The sequence below is a fragment of the Melospiza georgiana genome, chromosome 2 (assembly GCF_028018845.1).
Source record: "Melospiza georgiana isolate bMelGeo1 chromosome 2, bMelGeo1.pri, whole genome shotgun sequence".
Taxonomy (NCBI): Eukaryota; Metazoa; Chordata; class Aves; order Passeriformes; family Passerellidae; genus Melospiza; species Melospiza georgiana.
The window spans coordinates 60,765,906-60,782,750 of NC_080431.1; the positions used below are offsets into that span (position 1 = coordinate 60,765,906).

At 42.8% G+C, this 16,845-nt stretch overlaps 1 protein-coding gene across 2 annotated transcripts in view; it reads right to left on the reverse strand.

Annotated features, from left to right (window-relative positions):
* Window positions 1–16,520, reverse strand: part of MTUS2 (microtubule associated scaffold protein 2) — a 261,088-nt gene extending 244,568 nt beyond the window's left edge. For both annotated transcript variants that reach the window (XM_058045826.1, XM_058045827.1), the window contains exons 1-2: window positions 16,459–16,520; window positions 7,685–7,758 (exon numbers count right to left, since the gene is read on the reverse strand). The gene's annotated coding sequence lies outside the window, so the exon portion shown is untranslated. The remainder of the gene's footprint in view (window positions 1–7,684; window positions 7,759–16,458) is intronic.
* Window positions 16,521–16,845: the final 325 nt, after the last annotated feature.

The window sequence follows — 16,845 nt, forward strand, 5'->3', positions numbered from 1 at the left end:
GAATGAGATACAGCCCTGGCTCAAAAATGCACACCCTAGCACACCATTGATTCATTCTCTGGCACTATCATGTATTTTCAGATAGAGCTTTGAACTTGTATCAGCAAGATCAATAGTACTGCCTTTTATAGATCGGAACCCTGAGGCCTCACTACTTCAGCATATATGAAAGACTGACAGGATATAAAGGGATCACATTCAGCTGGATGTGTTAAAACACAAGAAAAATCAAACAGGCAGGTCTTTGGCTCCAAATTACTCCAAAGGTCAAGATGAAAACAGAGCACGTTACCTGCCATACCATCTTCTGAGCATTATTAATATTTTCTTAACAGTCTTGATGCCAAACACAAACCCAGCCTGCAACAATATTAACGCTACTGCCAGTAGATCTTCTGACTTCCTAGAGTGACCTGTCAGTTTGCTCATCAGCAGATGACTTTTCCTTATCTAACATTGAACTGGGATTTGTACATACCGAAATACGTAAGCTTCAAAGGAGCAGAATATTGTTATGGTAGAGACTGCCTACTGCAGCTTACCTGTCTGCTCTCTGGCTGCCACAGCAGCTTCACAGTGGTGGTTCCTACCTCTCCATCTAAGAAGCTTCAGGACTAGAGAAAAGGAGGTTTGCTTCCAGCTAGAAAAACTAATATTAATTTGCAGCCAGCCTCTACCTTGCATTGAGGCTGTGGGTGGAATAATTCAAAAGTCAGTAGCTCTGACCCTGTGTGCCCAAATACTCTGGTGATCACGATATTTCACAAATATTTACTGGAAAAAAATGCACATGGAGCAATAACTGTGTTGCACAGGGCACTGTGGGTCCCCTTAGGAGACCCTGAGCTGAGTGCTGGGCAGTGCAGAACAACTCTCCACACAGAGTAGGGCAAGTAAATCCCTCCCTGCCACACACTCACCTCTTGTTCAGCACTCTGGACACAGTCTAAGGAACCTCCCCACATTCACAGGTGGCAACATAACGCAGACTTCACAAGATTTGTTTCATCTCAAAAGCCCTTGGGAGTCTACAAATGTGTTGGTAAAGGAACAGAAGTAGCATGAAACTTGAAGAGAAAAGGAAACGGCAACATTGCAGCTTATATAGGACAAGAACAGAATATAGGCAAGTCATGGAGGCATCAACATAAATGCCACCTTCTTGACACATCTGATTCACAATTTCATTAAAACCACAAAGCTATTTTTGTAAGAATTCAGAAGAATTCTCCTTAAAAACTAAATTTGATGGGAATCTCAAATACATTTCTCTGTGACTCAACATAAACTCAGACCAATCACCTTCCAGATAATGTCAAAATCAACAATAAAAGAAGTGTTTCATTTTTATGCTAGCTGTCTTTCACTGCTTTGGGGCTGCATATGGCCCCAGCTGAGAACAGTTCAAATGTGTACTTTTGTCTGGTAGGCATCCAATTTCAGATGACCTCAAGCACTGTGGATGTTCTAGCATCTATACACGTGTGCAACTGACATTATATGGATGGTATCCTGGAATACATGATTAATTTTTGTGTATTTTGTCCCTCTTTGAGACAGTAAGTTATATAAGCAGCAGTTTCAATGTGCCAAGCATGCAGCTAGAAAGAACAGACCTCAATTGCTTTCTTTTTAAAATGTATACTTGTAAATTAAGAAGCATTTCAAGATTAGGCATCTGTCCAATTCTTTTTATCATTTAGTGTGTTATGCTAATGAAGATGCTGTTTCTTTAATTATATCATTTGAAGAAAAAATTGCATTCAGTCCCTTGATCTTCTTTAAAACCATTCCCATGCTTGATTCCCCCATAGGCTTTTAATCACTCTGCCTCAGTGTGAAACTCTGCATTTGAGCAAAACTCTTCTCAAAACTGGTTCACTGAGAAAGTTTAAGCTGTTCTCTCATTGGAGCTGCGTCCTCTACCACTCGGCAGCCTTAGGAGGAAGAGCCATAAGCTCAGATGAAGAGTAATGGCGACACTTAACATACTGTGTTTGTAACATACTAAATGCCAGGACATTTTAGACAGGGGTAGAGGGACAACTGAAGTGAGCTATAAAATCATACCTTTCCATGACACTTCACAGTAGAACTCAGTAAATCCTATTTAAAATCAAAGTATGTTTCATCAGCTGTTAAACTTCACTGTGCAAAATCACCCATATGTGATGTTCACAGGCACTTCTTATTAGTCAAATGCTTCAATGGCCTTTTTTTTTTTTTTCTGTTTTAGCACACATACTACAATAACTAAAGGAAATGTATGTTCCAGTTATGGTATATCCATTTAGAGTTTAACTGCAGTATTTGTTAACACGTTGTGCTTTCATCCTACACTGATAGACTGGATTTTGTTGAAAGTAAGAACCAAATTGCACTAACATCTTGAAGCAAAGTATTTACAAACAAATACTCTGACACCTCATTTATCTGTTTTGCCATAAAATTGGCTTATACATGATTAATTAAGAAAAATAAGCACAGCATGCTTTGATGCACTTTTGCTTTGAAATCCAGGTCACACTTTGTTTTGAAATTCAGAAAAAACAATATGAATAATATAATTAACATATCAGAAGATTCTTTGCAAGTAACTTTAAGCAAGCTAAACCAGGAGCTTATGAAGTTGTTGCTATTCTGTCATTGCAGACAAATTATTTCTTAATCTTTGTTTATAAACTTCACTTTATTTGACTAATTCTTTGCACAGAAGGGTTTTTGGAGTAGGCATCCTGCTACTAAGCCACACGATGCTGAATGAAAAGTCTTCTTGTCCCAAAACATCTACAAGCTAATTCCTGCTCTGTGGACTTGTTTCCAGCTGGAATGCTGCTCCTTAGAAACAAATCAGAAATTGTGTGATTATAGATGGGAAACCAGAAACTTGAGATGTAGAATCATAGATTCATTTAGGTTGGAAAACACCCTTAAGATCATCAAGTCCAACCATTAACCCAGCACTCCCAAGTCCACCACCAAACCATGTCCCCAAGTGCCACACCTGCACATCTTTTAAATATCTCCAGGGATGGTGACTCAACCACTTCCCTGGGCTACCTGTTCCAATGCCTGACAACTCTTTCTGGGAAGGAGCTTTTCCTAATACCCAATCTAAACCTCCCTTCATGCAACTTGAGGGCCTTTCTCTTTTCCTACTGCTTGCTACCTGGGAGAACTTGCACCTGGCTATGCCCTCCTTTCAGGCAGTTGTAGAGAACAACAAGGCTTCCCCTGAGCCTCCTTTTCTCCAGGCTAAGAAACCCCAGACTTCTTAGCTGCTCCTCACAGGACTTGTGCTCCAGACCCTTCCCCAGCTCTGTTTCCCTTCTCCAGACATGTTTCAGCACCTCAGTGCCCTCCTTGCAGTGAGGGGCCCTGAACTGAGCACAGAGCTTGAGGTGCTGCCTCACCAGTGCTGAGTAAGGCTTTCACAACCCACCTGAATGCATACAGTGAGTCATTCTGCAGGTTCCCCACTCATGGCACTTAGCTGTCAAAATACCTTTGTGATGACACATTTCAGTATTATACTGTGCTCTTCTCAGGCATTTGATCACCTCATGTGAACTATCCTCTGTCTGTACAGCTCATTACAGATCCTCCCCAAGTCTGTATGTGAGAGTCATTTCTGGCAACAGAGCAAGATCACACCTTGAGCAGCCACTAGCTGGTGAGAATTTAATTTCTAGGTGCATGCTGTTTTCACTAAACCATTTACCTGGTTATCACAGTAACAGCCATTTCTCATGACTTTACTTTCAAGGCCTTCCCAAGGAAGGAGAAAAGAGAAGGTTTATCAGCTTTTGACCTCAGTTGCTTTCTAGAGCCAGCCCCAGCACCAACTCCAGCTCAGGAAGTTTGCCTTGTCTGCACAGCAGCCAAGCAATGACCACTGGCTTGCAAAAGGCCACATGGGCTGGGAGCTGCCAACTCAAGAGGTCTGACCAGCAAGCAAGAGCTTCCCCATGTCAAAACAAATGGCCAAAATACTTGTGATTGGTGTACTGCAGAGCTAGAAATAGAAAGCAATTCTTTCACCATACTGTGGTATTTGAATAGCTTCTCTTTTAAAAGGGCAAACAGTTCATTCCCCTGAAAGCTTGCTTGCAATGGCAATGGTTGGGCTTCATTTCAGTAAATATTAGAATTGCCTTTTTCAAAAAGGAAGCTCAATTCTTTTAAAGGTTAAGAAGGTAACAGACAAACACACGATTAAAAAACCCCAAAACACTAAAAGGCACTGTACTTATTTATGAGAAAAAGAGTGGGAAGATAAAGCCATGGATACCACATGTCCAAGAAGGAAAACAATCTGGAGTATTGACAAATGACAAGCTGAGAGAGAGGCTGAGGTCTGCTAGAAATCCAACAAGTGAGGTATTTCTCAAGTATGTATCCTCAAAGGTATGAAAAATATTGTCACATTGAATTTTATTCTAGCAGAGAATCTGTTCTGGAAGGACCACTTTAAAAGTGTGGCTTTGGGAAAGTCTGCAAATTTTAGTCAGGGCTTAATATAAGCAAGCAGTGATACCAACTCCAACCAATATCATATTGAACTTCTACAGGATACAGGTAACCATTTAACCAGAAAATTATGATTTAATACAGGCAAAGGGCAATGCTCTAATTTCTTTTGCAAATGGAAAACAATGTAGAATCTTAACCAATATCTAATTTATTTTTTTGGATAATTTAGAAAGACCATTTCACAAAATTAAAAACAAATCATATGTTAAACTGAGCAGAGGAAAATAGTCACATACAAAAATATAAAAGGACCTGCTAAGAAATGCTTTATTACATGACAAAAATAAAAAGGAAAGTCACTATGCTACAGACATGAAAGGAAGCTTTTATGGTTGAAGAGTCCTGGCTACAGAGAGCGAAAGCAGCAGCAGAGAAATCTGTAAAACAAATGCATAGTACATAACAGATGGGGGAAAGACACTCTTAGCAATGAATACAAATTAACATTGCAGAAATGCAAGCAAACAATGGAAGCAAAAACCAGCAAAAACTGTGGTGAGGTTTATGGCAAGAGGAGCTCCTCCCTGAATGAACAAGAATAAGAGAATGCCAAGCAATGACTTCAATAGTTGGTCATTCCAGACAAAAATTACCAAAAAATTCAGAAAAAGACAGATTTGACAACTACTTCTCTGCATTCAGAAAGATGCAAGGTGTCCTATTCACTTGTTACAGTGATAAAGATACCACTATGACTTGAGAGAGCTTGAAAGAGCCCCTCAGTTCAAACCCTGCATTCAAGAGCAGAGGGCAGGTGAATCAATAACTTTTAATTCAATGACTCTAAAAGCCATAGGTGCACTAAAGGTTCCTGGTGACTGGAAAGACTTGCTATCAAAGCAGCATTTACAAGGGTTAAGTGGGATAAGCAAAGCACCTATCAAGCAGTTAGACTGACATCAGTAGTAAGCAACAGCAGGGAAAGATTAGCATGGGACACAATCAATAAGGCATTGAAAGACAGTCACATAATTAACACCAATCAACACAGCTGTATGGAAAACAGGCCTGGCCATGTAAATCTGATCATTTGTATGCAGTGACATCACCATTTGATAATGGTATGTGCTGACAGCACGTATTTCTAGCCCTAATTTCCCACTAGGCAGTGATTTAAAGTCATGCTATACATAAAATCCTGAATTAAAAGATTCACCATACTAAATCAACACTGCTCATAGCAAGTGAATTTCAAAAGTGACTAGCTAAATGGATTACTACACTGAGAATCAACATCCTGATAAGAGAATCCTTGTCAGTCCAGCAGGGGAAAGAAGTGAAGTACAACACTCAGAAGCTCGAAAGAGATACAGGCTGTCTTGGAAGGCAAGGCTCATTATTTACTGAAATTTCATGGTGGCATGGTAGATTGAGTACTACTGGCACCCTTTAAATCAAACCTGGTCTCTTTCAAAAAGATGTGCTAAATAAAAATTAAAGGACTACTACTGAAATGCTATGAATTCCTTGGACCTCCACAGAGCAGGCAAGAAGAATAGATATTCATGTGGTCCTCTTTGGTCTTTAACTTCACAAGCCTAGGAAACAACAACCCAAATATTATTAATCCCTCAGGAATTTAATGCAATAAGTGAATCATGCTTAATCCATCTGATACAGAGTAAAGTGTCTTGAGTGTTTCTATGGGTTTTCAACTGTAATCCAGTGTTAAATTGCTGGATGACTGTTAAAATATTATCAAGTCACTCCCCTGAATTTCTGATTTTTTGGCTGAAAGCAGCAAAAATCTATCCCTATGCACAAATGGGGAGGGGCAGCTTCAAACTCTTGATCCACACCTCCCCACATAGATCACTTCAACCTGTTCCTAGGAAGTGTTATTAACAGTGACACTACCAGAACAGTATTTCCATGGCATATCAGAAAGACTCCTAGCAGGCACAGCTGTGACTAACACTAATTTCATGCAATTAGAGTTGTGCTCTTATATACCCATCATCTTCCTAAGCTGTGGGCTGAGATCAGTACAAGAGGTGAAAGTCACATTACCCCTGCCAAACATTATTTGATTCTGTCTGAAACAAAACACAGGGTTTTGAAAATGTTATTCTGGAAACAACTCTGGAACGGGCCAGAGGATTTATACTTCCAGTTTTGCAGCAGGCACCACAATTGCTTCAAGACTTACACCCCCAATGATGAGTAGGCACAGTTACAACCACTTTTAAACCAGTGCCATTTGTAACAATGGAAATGCATTTAAAAATATTTCTATACAATCTTTGCATCACTCAGTGTCCTGCAATGTTGTCCTCAAAGAGAAGATGTGCACTGCACTGGGCATCCTCTGCTTTCATGTGGGACAACACAACAGGGCTGGAGCATCACAAGCCACCTGTGAGCCCATGAATACAAGATCTCTTTGGTGTTTAGCCACCTGATGCTGCAGGATTATGACCAGGATGTATGTGCCACCCAGACGACAGTGTCACTCCAGTTCAATCACTTACTTCCCAGCCATAATCACAGTATTTGTGACTGAGTGTGACTGTCACCAGAGAAACTGCTTTTGGCTTTGGGTCTCCCCAGTGGAAAGAGCAACTTTCCATCAACTTATGCCCTGTTGATGTCTGAACTTGTCCAGCCAAACTGTTTTTTATCACTTGAGGGACAGGATCATGCCTGGCCACAGGAGATGCATGCACAGAGAGTTCAGCAGGCATTGTTATTGCTCACCATGAACGCAGCCTTGTGCCGCTACAGCACAGCTTTTCCAGGATCTATGTCACAGTCTTCTCCCCACTGACAAAGTTATGCCTTCCCGAGCATGAAAGACTATCTTCAAATAGTGTTACAATGCCTCAAAAAGTAGCAGGCTTTACTTTAGATATATATAGTACATTGGTTTACATAGTCATATTTTCAGTGTATGCTATGTCTAACAAACAAAGCAAAAACATTAGGAAAGCAAAGGTCTATCTTTATTCCATAATTTCCCACAGTAAAAAAGCCTCATGATCTGCTTTGAAATTACCTTTATCTCTACTGCTTACACAATCATTAAATGGAATTTTCATTGGATAAAATAGCACTATTCAAAAAAATTCAAAGATTTCTTGAAAGAGTTCTTTAGTGGCAAATACATTTAAAAGATGAAATCAGACATTAATAATACAGAAGACAAGCTTACCCAAAATGCTGGAAAAACAAGTTTTTCTTCCATTGGTGATAGTTTGCCTTAGAAGACAGTCCAAGGGTGGAAACCTTATAAAAAAAGAAAGAAAAACCAAAACAAAAGACTCATTAGAACTAGAGTAGGTAACAAGGCCATACACCATCAAATCTTCTGTAAACACAGTGCTCAAGATTAAACATCCTGCTCTTCTGATTAGGATCCTGTCCAAGTTTCCTGGCATTAGCTCACAGATAAGCTGATCTGCCTTAGCACTGAGTGAAGTGAAGCAATGCACCTACTCTTAAAAGGGGAAGAGGCTACAAAACCTTTGTGAAACAAACTCCACATTTTCCGTTCCTCTTCCTCCGGAATATCTTTAGAGTAAGTCAACACTCAAGTCAAATTTAGGTACAGAAACTGAAGGGGAAGCACAGATTCCACCCAGTCAGGTTTTCATATATTTACCGAGATCATTGTTTTACAGACACTCTGTGCTACTTGACACCTTGTCCACTTCCCACATTTTGATGCAACATGGGTGATGTGGTGTTGTTTGGGGAGATTTAGCTGCATTTGCTTGTGATGAGATCATCCAGAAAAAGTATGGAGGGAAAGAAGGAAAACAAGAAAGGGTGAGGAAGATCATCCGGAAAGCATGCAGAAGGAACTTCTCACAGAAGTCAGGAAAAGATTGCAATCACAAAAACTAAACACTGGAATCAGAGAATGTGAGTTATGTCAAAAAACAACAGGTCAAGGCAGAGAAGGAAAGAAAGCCAGTCCTGAGATTTGACAAGCAGTCATGAAATGTGCTTTTACCAGTGGTAAAAAAAAGGCCGAACCAGACTGCTGAGATTCAGAGATGAAACAAGAACAGGCTCTCTCAAGTAGCACTAACCAGTTTAAAAAGACAATAAGAAGAGGTGAAAAATATTTTGGGTTTGGATTTTAGAGGGGGAAAAAATATATGGGATTTTTTTAAATTATGTCAGTGATGTGCATTTATTTATATTATGATGGGAAACAGACAGGAGATATTAAAGTGAAGAATTAAGATATGTGAGTGCGTGGAAGACCAAGATAAGGGATCTTACTGTGGGACCAGCAGAGCAGGTGGAGTTTAGGTGAGATCTGACAGTATAATAGAGAAAAGGGAAGAGAGAAAGAATGGGGAAGTAAAGGCAAGGGAGGAAAGGTAGATCATGACAGTCTTTTTTTTCCTTGTGGTAAAGACCAAGTGGAGGAAAGTTAGATTAAAATCTTGGAAAATATTGGAAGATGTAAGATATAAATGGTATTTTAGGAAACAGATTTAATCAAATAGTCTTTCAAAATGTTTTGTTCACATGCAACTGATGGTAACCACTTATGATACATTTCACATGAATGTGGTAAAATACCCAATCCAAAATAACTTTTAGCCAAGCATACACTAATGGCTATAAAATAAATCTGTATTTTAATATGAAATTCCAGGTACATTTTACCATTTCTCCCCCATCTTCTATTTCCCAACAATGCAGGTTACTTCTTTTCAAATAACTCAGTAAAATTAAGTTGTGTGTTCAGCCTCATTAGCCACCATCTCCATTCCCCTGCAGTTTTAATTGGATAGGTCTCTTTGTGCACAGCTGCCTCAATCCTTCCCTCCAAACAATCCCACAATGTTGCTTCTTTCACATCATCATTCTTCAAATGCTCCCGATTACACCAGAGGCAGCCCAGGTGATCAGGGCAGTGCAGAGCTCTCCCATGGAGATGGAGAGGCAGGATCTGCGTCTGCACCCAGCAACACACATATACCCCTTGGGCAGGGCTGAGCTGCCTTTCCACACTCTTCCACCCATTTTAAATAAAAAGATTTAATTAATGACAACTTATGACAGAAGGGTCAGACCCTCTGCATGGACACCAAGCTCCAAACTTTTCTCATTAGCCTCCTTTCTGCTCCATGAGCCATCCTTCCCCTGAAACATCACACCCACACCCATCCCATGAAATCACAGAGCAGGAACAAGGCCCCCACACCCCACCAAAGCTGGGGGAGGGGTCACAGGTGTTCCCTGACCTCAGAATGATACCTGGCTGCAGCTCTCCCCCCACAGCACCCACCCTGGCAAGCCCAGCACATCCCTTAAGGCATCGAGACATGGCATCATCCCAGAGACAGGAGAAAGCCTCACAAGGACCTGCTCCAAAAGTCTGATCTAGCCTTAGGTTTTTCAGGGGTTTTTTTGGGTGTTTTTTTAAATTAGCACAGGAACAAAGGTACCAAAACCATAAGATGACCAGTTTTCAGCTGGAAATGGAGGTAAATGCTGATGGTTTCAGGAAAAAAAAAAATGGAAGTAGTAAAGGATCAGGTCTACTCCTGAGGAGCAAGGCAGGACTTTTTATGGGCAGGGCTCCTGCTTCAACCACTATTTGCAATCTTTTAGAAGAAAGACTGTAAATCCAGCAAGCATGACTGGCAGAAAACCCCTCAGAGCAGAGGACCTCTGCTCCATGGCTATCCTGCAGCCCCAGAGGAGAGCCTGGGGAGCTCAGCACCACTCCCAGGCTATTCCTGGCTGCCCAGGGTCAGCAGCGGCACAGCAGGGATTAAAGCAACTTAGATTTGTTATGTAAGGGACATGTTGCTCATGGCTTCTCTCAAATCCCAAAGATGTTGCTATTATGTAATAGGAACAATCAAACAGGGCAGCTTTTCTGTGATTTGATTTTTTAAAAGTGCTGAGCAGCTGAAAATGAACAGTGGGGTTCCGTCAGACTCAGTGTTATGTTTTCCACTCTAAATCCAAGTTTAACCTTAAAAATGCTGTAGCTTATAGGGACAATGACTCAGCTCTCACTTCACTCTAGATACAGAAAAAGAAAGAAAACTTCTTCCACCTCCCCACCAGGTGACGAGCACAGCTTTCACCTTCTGAACCAAGCCTGAGGCCTTTCATTGTTTCAGCATCAGTATCTTGCTGCCTCTACTGACATTTAAGGATTACTCATATGAATAAAGGCTGAGGACCTCGCTCTGAACTTTGCTGCTTGGACTGGATGGTGGCTGTGAGCCACCCTGACACTTGGGCTTTCATCAATGAAAAATGCAAGCTCATTTGCCAGAGTCTCAAGAGTTTGTCGTCTTAGATTGTACTGTAACAATTTTGATGGTAATGCACACAATTTTGCATGATACATCTATGCTTACACATATTACTTTAAAAAACATGCATATCAATGCAGGAAATTCCATTGTTTGTGTAAATCACTTAACTCACACATGGGGCATGCTCCAGCAGTATCAAGGATGGAGAGACGCAGGTGTTTCAGGGAGTCCTGGTTGATCATTTAATCAAGCTGCCATCATATCAAGATTAGCACTTCAGCCAGTCTGGTTTTGTTTTAGAAAGTTACTAATTTCCAGCTTACAAACAACATCCAAAGAATTTTTCCTTTTTTTTTTCCCCAATGTTTTCTTAGTTTGAGATCTGAAAAGGAGAAGAGCACTATTTTGATGTAGAGCTGATTTCCTATCTATTCTCCTTGCCCCTCAACCTTCTAGCACATTGAAGAAACAGTCCAGTTTCAGTGCTCATACTAAATATTTGTGATCCTTTTAGCATTAAACCCCAAACAAGCTGTTCAGATTGTGATGGTGATACAGCAAACCTGTCCTAAGCACTTGTACCTGGTCTGACATTTCTAGTCTTGTTCATGCAGCTGTTGGAGTCCACCAAAGCTCATGTGAACGGTCTCCAGAGGCTGTGTTACTGTTCCTTCCTTTTTAAAGCCTCACCATTATATCACACCAAGAGCAAAGCAACTTTGCAGCAGCAGCAAGAGAAGGACCTAAGATCCCCATGGTCTGATGGACCAGAAGGAACAAATTCATCCTTAGAGCATGAGTCTGCTGAGGTCTTACACGGTCAAGTGTCATTTACTTTTAAGTTTCTTATCTGTGCCCAGCATCTGCCTGTGCATAGCACATTATGATTCCTCCCAGCATTCTGGCATGAACAAACTGCATCAAGGTCAGAAATACTTAATACAAAGCTTTATATTTTTCTCCCATCACAATCTAATTCTTGTCCAGTAACACTAACATACTGTGGAGCACAGAAACACATTACCTGGGTAATGGCCTCTCTGAATTTTTCTGGCAGGATGAATTTGAGAATTACTGAGAGACCTGCCTCAGACTGAAATCACAGGTGGCTTGAAAGGTTGCTGTTCCATGTGCCCCCTGTGAAACTTGGCAGAGAAAATAGGCCAGAGGGCAAAAGAACTATCAGAGCATCTCTCTTTGAGCTACCCTTGCCTGCCAGACTGGCTCTTTGACAGCCCTAGTGTTTTGCCATAACATAGAGCACTCCATAAGGACAATAAACATGGAAGCCAACTCATTTAGAATAAGCAATCAAATAGTTAAAATTCAAAAAGTAAAATTTAATAGAGAAACTAATTTGCCCAGTATCTGTTTTAGAGGCTTGTTTACTTTTTAGCTGTGATTTCAAAGGGAAGCAATTCTCCTGCAAGTGCTTGGTGATTGTGCCCAAGAAGTGAGACTCACAGCTGTGCAAAGAAGAACAAGTTATGCCTTTCTTCCAGCTTTGTATCCCGTGCAGCAGCTGTTTTTAAAGCAGTTTATAGCCCTCAGGCTCATGTAAGGAGCAGCAACCTGTATTACACCAACATCTGAATTGAGAGCCACAGCTGCAGGCCAGGAGGGCAACCCAAGAAAATTGGGATGCTTTTGCTAGTTCTGTGGATTGCATAAAATCACTGATCTGCAAGCTATGTCACTAACAGCAAAAGCCTGGTAACTGCTGCTACACCAGATGCTTCTGAGGATTAAGCCATTTTCAGAGATGTTTGATGTTGAGACCTCTGCTGGAACAAAACAGACTTCACCATCCACAGTCCCCAAATGCTCTGTAGGAGTGAGCTAGCACAGGCATGGTCTTAAACCAAAGTTCCCATATTTACATAGGAACAAAACTTGGATTTCCTCACCTTCCACCCAATGCACCATTGGTTCACTATATGCTATGCCACACTACTCACAAAAGTGACATTTACTTTTCCTTGAGCAGAAGACAGGTCCTGCCCTAAAATGTGAAGATTCACTATATCAGGAGCTTAGGAACTGCTTGCCTGACTGTCAGCTTTGTACCCTCTTAATTTAAAAAGAAAATACAAATCCTTTAAGAAATTACTAAGGCAACTGCTTAGATAAAGTCTTTTAAAAAGCAAGGTCTAGCACACAAGTCTTATGAGGAGAGCTGAGGAAGCTGGGGCTGCTTAGCGTGGGGAAAAAGAGTCTTGGGGAACCTTATTGCTTTCTACAACTGCACAGAAAAAAGGTTGTAATGAGGTGAGGGTGGGCCTCTCCTCATGGGTAATAAGCAACAGAACAAGAGGAAATCGTCTCAGTTTGTGACAAGGGAGGTTTGGATTGGATAGGTTAGGTTGGATATTAGAAAAAAATTAATTCACTGAAAGAGTTGTCAAGCACTGGAAGAGGCTGCCTAGGAAAGTGGAGTCACCATAGGTGAAGGTATTTAAAAGACCTGTAGATGTGGTACTTGGAGACATGGTAGACTTGGCAGTGCTGGGTTAACAGCTGGACTATTTTTCACATGCTTTCAACATTTTACATATATGTCATTTGGCTGCAAAATAATGACCTGGTTCTCTGTCATAACAGAGTAACATGAGGCAGAGCTTTAATTGGTATAAATCACTTGGTTGTCAAGTTACAGCAAATTATAGCAGCTAGCCATTTCTCCACTTGCTTTGCAGCCTACTGACTCTTACTAAGAAAATATTTCTTATGAAGTCATTGGCAGAGGCCAGTCAGGTGATTCCAGCATTTGGTTGTATTCTGGAGATCTTTCTGGTCTCATTAGGTGAAGCACTGGATCTTATCCTCTTTCCGGTTCCCCACTGGAAAACCCAGAATAGCAAGATGATACCACATAACAGCAGTGGGCAGAACAACAAACAAATCAGGTTTACAGAGAGAACAGCATCAAATGTATACCCAGCAACAGAAAGTGACAGCATTCCCAAGCTCACAAGGATGCTACTTATATTAGGATAGTGCCAGAGTAAGTTACAGCAAAATCCATCTGAATTATTTTCCTAAAGAAAAACTGTTTCAACAGGTTTGAGTTGGCAGTAAAAAAGTTCAGGTACAGAACAAAGCACCATACACTGAAGTTTTGCCCTCCTTTGCTACTTTCTTTTCAGTTTCAGCTGCTTATGACTTCCTTAACAAAACTGACTGCAGCAGGTTTGGTAATAGTTGCATTTAAACAACGTCAGTATAATTATAAATAACTTCAGATAAAATGCAGTACTTGTGGAGGGAAAGCATTTGCTAAATCAGCTGTGTCTCAATAGTCTTTTTAGCAGCCTCAGCATCCAGACAGGGGAGGAGGAGAGGAGATCCTCTTGCACTGCTTGCTGCTGGCATTTCAGCAAATACCTTCACCCAGATGTCCACTATTACACCTAGATCTTTTCTCCTGCAGAGCCTTCAATCAAATACTGAACCAAACACTGTGTATGAGTCTCTGCTGTACTGTGCCTCACTTTACCTGCCATTGTATGACTTTCCAGAGAGCACATATTTAAGTGGAACTGGCTGTAACTCTGTCCTACGCTGATTTCTGGTACTTCCTGAATGAACTTGAGAACATACACTGAAAGCTGAAAATCTTGGTTTTCCTAACTTCAGAGAGAGGACTAATTCTCACTGGTTAGAATTTCCCTGCACAGGCTCTGATGTGCTTTACAGCTGTGGAAGCTGCACTTCTGCTGTTAGCTCTCCTCTCCTAGCTTCCTAAATAGCTAGCATTGCTTACTAGAACATAAGTGTATTTTGCATAAACATACACACTCCAGAAATTAAGGCCATGAGTTTAAAGCTGCTTTCCTGCTTGTTACAGTTGCTATCACTAAAATAAAAGATAACACCCTAGAAAATTTTACCATAGAAAAAGCTTTAAAGAAATTAAAACCTATTTATCCGACCCAACCCTACACTTGCCATTTGTTAGAACAGTAGTCAAATATCCACCTCTGTCCTTAAAGAGAAAAATATACAGAGCAACATGGTACCATATCAAAAGCTACTGCAGATAACCACATGGACACAGCCTTGCAAGCATTTTCCTCGGTGTCTGTGTCCCATCCCATCTCCACACCCCACCTATTCCCAGGTAGCAATTTCCAAACTAACAGTGCAGCACCGAGAGAGTTACTTACAGGATCCCCCTTCTGTACCTTAAAATAGAGCTGATTCTCCAGAAATGAAGGTGAAGCTAAACACCGTGGAATGAGAAGTTAACCCTCATTTGCACACACATAGCTCTCTCCTACCGCTCCCCGGCAGCACTGGCTGCGCTGCTCTCCACCACGGATTGCATAAATAGGAGACAAGTAGCTGGGCATATTTAATTGCATTGCAAACAGGCAGACCCAGTAAAGGGTTTATGTAGCATGGGATACAGAAAAGCCCACAACCCTGCTTGAAATTGGCAATGAGAAACGATAAAACTCTCAAACACTGCACTGGGTGTAAGGAGCATAAAACAATCCCTCTGTGAAATCACACACAAACCAAAACAAAGCATTTATGCATCACATTACAGCCAGCTTATCGGCTGCCAAGTGCCTCCTTAATGCAGCCATCCGTTGCAAAGTTAACCTGCATGCAAACACTTGACAGGCAAATGATTTTGCTACCGATGCCTTACTACAAGCAAATATTTCTAACGCTTGATCCGCAGAGAGATGTTTATTTTTCTTTTTTTTTTTTTTTTACTTTCGCCGTTTTAATGCAATGATAAATATCGAGGTTCCCGCTGGCTTACTCTTTTCATGCTTAGCGCAACCTGGGATCATTGGCTCGCTCGCAGAGGCACCTGTAGGGAGCGGGCGCCAAGGCACACAAGCCCCTTCGGCACTGTCACCTTCGGGAGGCAGCGATGGGCACCGGGGAGAAAGGAGCAGCGGCAGAGACAGAGAGGGAGCTAAAGCGAAGAGCAAAAGGGCACTCGCACTCATTTAAACAGAGTTGGAAACGACCGATCTGGATGAACAGCTCTTCACGCAAAGGCATTTCACTTGAGTAGGAAGACCTGGATTCGCTGCCCTATCTTCCACACGTTTAGCTCTCCCTTCTTAGAAAAACGCAGCTTTTTATTCATAGTAGCTGCTTTACCTTCCGTCATCTTTCGGAAAAATAATGGGATGCTGTTAGATGCCATGGACGGGGCTGAGAGTAACAGCAGCACTTCAGCCCTGCGCGCCCGTGGGTTGCCGGCAAGCTCGGCACCTGCCCTGAGCCCGCCGCTGGCCCGTGCCGAAGGCTCGGCCCTGTCCCGGGGTCCCCAGCCCTGCCGGGACCCTGTTTCCCCAGGCACTGTCGCCCCGCTGGCAATTCCGATCCGCGCACGGACAGCAAAGCCCGCTCCAGCCAGTCCGGTTATTGACATCCCCAGAACTTTTGCCTGAATGGATTTCATCACAAATATTATACACCCTGACAAGCTGCTCTCGCTCCCCCATCTCCTGCCCGCAGCAGGGGTACAGGAGCATCCGCCAGCCCCGCCGCGCCCCTCCCTCACGGGAGCCATCCCCGTCTCCTGGAGCTTTTGCCCGTGTCCCGTTCCCGGCGCCCCGGGGGCGGTGAGCGTGGAGCAATAGCAGCCCCGGGGCGACGCGGGGCAGGGAGGGGCGCACACCCCCGAGGCGGGAGCGGAGCCCGCGGGGTGCGCGGCGCTCACCTGCCTCAGTAGCGGCGCTGACGCTGCCGGTGCCGCTCCCGCCGCCTGCGCCGCTGCCGGGCCGGACGGACGGCGCGGGCCGCGCTCGGGCCCGGCTTTTATAGCGAGCGCCGCCGCCCAGCAGCGCCCCCTGCGGGCCCGCCCGCGCCCCGCGCCCCGCGCTCCGCCCGCGCCCGCGGGAACCCCCGGCCGCACGGCTGTGCGCGCTCCTGCCGCGCCCCGGCCCGCTCGCCTCTCCAGGTTAGCGCCTCGGTTGGCTTTTCCATCCCGGCTAGCGCCCTGGAAGCACGTAGGTGGTTGTTAGCACGTTACCGAATGGGAATTTTGTTCTGGTTTTGGTTTTATGTTTTTGGCGATAGGGGAGGGAAATGTTTAGGATCAGCGTCT